This window comes from Cynoglossus semilaevis, unplaced genomic scaffold (assembly GCF_000523025.1).
Source record: "Cynoglossus semilaevis isolate Cse_v1.0 unplaced genomic scaffold, Cse_v1.0 scaffold392, whole genome shotgun sequence".
Lineage (NCBI taxonomy): Eukaryota > Metazoa > Chordata > Actinopteri > Pleuronectiformes > Cynoglossidae > Cynoglossus > Cynoglossus semilaevis.
Genome location: NW_007585137.1, coordinates 19,035 through 23,558, shown reverse-complemented (window position 1 = coordinate 23,558; position 4,524 = coordinate 19,035). Strand labels below are relative to the sequence as shown.

The 4,524-nt window shown below is 33.9% G+C and overlaps 1 protein-coding gene across 1 annotated transcript in view; it reads right to left on the bottom strand.

The window, feature by feature from the left end:
- Nucleotides 1–924, bottom strand: part of asb6 (ankyrin repeat and SOCS box containing 6) — a 4,750-nt gene extending 3,826 nt beyond the window's left edge. The window contains exon 1 of the mRNA XM_025053847.1: nt 820–924. The gene's annotated coding sequence lies outside the window, so the exon portion shown is untranslated. The remainder of the gene's footprint in view (nt 1–819) is intronic.
- Nucleotides 925–4,524: the final 3,600 nt, after the last annotated feature.

Sequence of the window (4,524 nt, the reverse complement as noted above, 5' to 3'; positions counted from 1 at the left end):
TATATATATATATATATATATATATATATACAGTATATGGCAGGGTACATTTCATTATGGCACATATTTCATTCACCACACCCTGCTAAAGTAAACCGACTTACTTACAGTAATATATTTATATATATATTTATATATATATTTTATATATGTATATATATATATATATACATATATACAGTATATGGCAGGGTACATTTCATTACGGACCGTCTTTAAACTCCTACAACAACAACGTCAAATCTCGTCATCTTCTAATGACCAACGAGGACTTCGTCGTCGTCGTTTGGACATCAATAACTATGTCTGTGTTTCATCTGTTTTTGACTCTTTCTCTTTTTTAAGACCGGTCGTTTATTATTTTTATTACTGTTGGACACAGTTTGTAACATGTTCTCAGCATCGAAGTCTGTATGAAAAGCCAAATATATCTGGTTATATTTGGTCTGAAAACATCATCCGATATGACGAATGTTATTATCGGCGACCACCGACTCCGCTCCGGTCTCTGGCCGCTAGCTCGTCGACTTAGCCTGTTCTGCTCAACTAACCGTTTATATCACGTTATAAGACTTTTTCATAATTTACAAAATGAATAGTTTCGCTTTTAACCCAACGCGCCATTGCGTATTTTAAAGGTGATATTGTGGAATTGACTATTTTCACGAACGTACGACGAGCCCAAAGCTAGATGCTAACTTTTTAGTTAGCAATTAACGATAGCATTCGTGACGTCGTTTACCTTCAATGTTGGTCACCGGTTTGAATTAAGGAATGAACTTATGTTCAGGAAATGTTTGGGTTTTTCAAAACTCAAACCTTCTCTTCGGCTTAAAAACAGGAAGCTGTAACACGAAGGTCCGTCGTCGTTTCCTGTCCGCTGAAAACACACAGTCAATGAATGGTTCCTGTTTCTTTCTCTCTCTTTTTCGTCAATTCTTTTATACGTTCTTTTTTTAAATGTATTTATCGAGTAAATAAGTTATATTAACACAATTCAATTAATCATTTAGTGAAATGACGTTTATTTTAACCTTATAAATATGAAAACATCGGTTTAATTTACGGTATAGTTTTATCTGAACTGTTTGGTTTTTTTGTCTTGAAAGTTTAAAAAATAGAATTCTAAAAGATAATTAAGTTTGACTCTAATTATGATATAGTAGAAATAATAAGTGGACGCCAGTGGCCATTTTAATTAATGAGACATTAATTTGGTCATTAATGTCTAATTATTTTAAATAATTGATGTAATTATTACATACATTTAATAAATTATTATTAAATTATTACATAAATTTAAGTAATTTATGGTTCCTTAAATTACAATTGATGTTGTAATTTAATGTAAGTAATGTAATAAAAAAGTATATTTTCAAGACATAATATAGTACAAAAAACGACTTGTTTTTTTCACTAATTTCACTAATTCAATAAGTTAAACTTTCATTCTAATTAGTGATGTTTCCTATCGCTCTGGTGGTAATTTAAACTAAAATCGCCAACAAAAAAAAAAACGCGGATTCAGAGTTTGGCCGAGGAAAAAAAATCAATTCAATCTCATTTGAAACACACTTTTACCACCGAGGCCGGGACCAGGACGATGCAAATACAGACCTTTGGATGGTTCAAATCCCCAGACCAATTAAGGTCTTGTTTTGTTTGTTTTCCCTCCATCTCACTGTTGAGTTCACAATCCCAAACAGTAACCTCCAAATAAATTCAAAATGGCGGCGGGATTATCCAAGAGTGATGGGGATTTATAACGTTTTTATTTCAGGAAAAAGTCCACTTTTTTGACGACATATATATGTATAGGTATATATATGTATGTATATATAGATATATATATACATATATGTATATGTATATATGTATATATATGTATGTATATATATAGATATATATACATACATGTATATGTATATATGTATGTATATGTATACATATATATGTATATGTATATATATGTATGTATATATGTATATATATAGATATACTGTATATACATATATAAATATATATACATATATGTATGTATGTATATATATGTATATGTATATATATGTCATATATAGGTCATATATATATGACACATATATATGTATACGACATATAAATGACAGAGGGATTATCCAAGAGTAATGGGATTTTATAACGTTTTTATTTCAGGAAAAAGTCCACTTTTTTGACGACATATATATGTATAGGTATATATATGTATGTATATATAGATATATATATACATATATGTATATGTATATATGTATATATATGTATGTATATATATAGATATATATACATACATGTATATGTATATATGTATGTATATGTATACATATATATGTATATGTATATATATGTATGTATATATGTATATATATAGATATACTGTATATACATATATAAATATATATACATATATGTATGTATGTATATATATGTATATGTATATATATGTCATATATAGGTCATATATATATGACACATATATATGTATACGACATATAAATGACAGAGGGATTATCCAAGAGTAATGGGATTTTATAACGTTTTTATTTCAGGAAAAAGTCCACTTTTTTGACGACATATATATGTATAGGTATATATATGTATGTATATATAGATATATATATACATATATGTATATGTATATATGTATATATATGTATGTATATATATAGATATATATACATACATGTATATGTATATATGTATGTATATGTATACATATATATGTATATGTATATATATGTATGTATATATGTATATATATAGATATACTGTATATACATATATAAATATATATACATATATGTATGTATGTATATATATGTATATGTATATATATGTCATATATAGGTCATATATATATGACACATATATATGTATACGACATATAAATGACAGAGGGATTATCCAAGAGTAATGGGATTTTATAACGTTTTTATGGTTGGAGAGGTGCCCCCCCCCCCCCTGCCTCCACTAGAACCTCCGATCAAGAGATTACCACAAGAAAAGTAATACTCCATTAAACATTTACAGCTTCCGGTGCCTTTGGATTTTTGGTCTTTGGTCGACTTTTCCCGAACAACGCCGACGTCGGAGGACTTTTCCGATCCCGAGGAGATTTATATGGCGACAAAGTATGAAGTGCAGAAGACAGGAAGTTGTGTATTTCGTCCAGGGAGATCGATCGTGTTAAGAGGAAGCTAATTACAGCGAGTTCAAAGTAGCTTTGAGGTCCAATAAAAAAACAACAAAGACATTCTTGGTGGTTTCTTTCGGAGTTTTGGGAAAGATCCAACAGGTAAAACTCTGGACCTAATGTCCCTTTTTGTGCAGAGACAGAGTTGTGGATGGATGTAATCAAGAAGTTAAGCCAAAGAGACGGTGACACGTTTCAACTGATAAGAAATGACTGAAGGAAGAAGGAAAGAAAGAAAGAACGAACGAACCAGAGGAGTTCACCTTGTGCTAGCGCCGTACGCCTGCGCTAGCACCGTTCTTTCAGCCGTCGCTCAAACCTGGAGGGCACGGACAGACAAACGAAAAAAAACGCACCGTCAGAAGGAAAAAAACACGAGTCAAAGAACGATGCACTAAAAGTGAGGTACACGTTAGGGGGGCGAGAATCGGACTGAACGATGATACGTATCGAGACACAGAGATACCGTGATACGAGAGGCCCGACGATAACGTGAGAACTGGAACAGAGGGATCAACGTTTGGAATCACGAGAGGAGAAGAAAGAAAAGAAAAAGAAAACAAACCAACACCAGGAATATCGGACTGGGAGTTGGTGAGAAAAAAAAAATCAAGAACTGATGGAGGAGGTTGATACGGGATCAGAAATTTGAGCCATTAACGGTTAAAGGACTTCCCGAAAATTCTAGTATTTCAATTAAACATCTTTTTTTTTTTTCAAACGTATTTGTAGAATATAAATGTCCTTCGTAAACGATAAAGACGGGACGAATCGCCTGAGCAGAGGCAACAAACGGCACTAAACGATACCGAAAAGGTCACAGCGCTCCTTCCCCCTCGGGGCGTCGCGCGGCGATGGCTCCGGCGAGGCCGATAAGTAAATACAGTTTAATGGTTTGTGGATCGCCGTTGGTAATCGGTTCCGAGCCCCGACGGTGACGGGGGCGTTTTTTTATTAACGCTATCATAGATCAGATAGGCCAGAAGAGGGGAGTGAAAGGTGATGATGAATCTGGGCCCTCGCGTCTACCAACAGGGCCGGAGGACGGTTAAGGTCACAGATGAAGGATACCTCCCCGAAAGAAGGCGGCCGAGACAATTTATTATGTACAATATAAAGGGAGAGAATCCACCACGTCCCCCCTGGACCCGGTGAAGGTTACGGCGTGACGGCGGCAGACTATGAAGACACGTCGTCCGCTTTGTTTATTCTTACCCACATGTCTTTCCTGACGACTGGCTGTGCCAAAAAAGTATCAAACATCGGCAGCTGGTTTAAGAATTACCTAAGAATTGCCCCCCACCCCTACCCCCAAC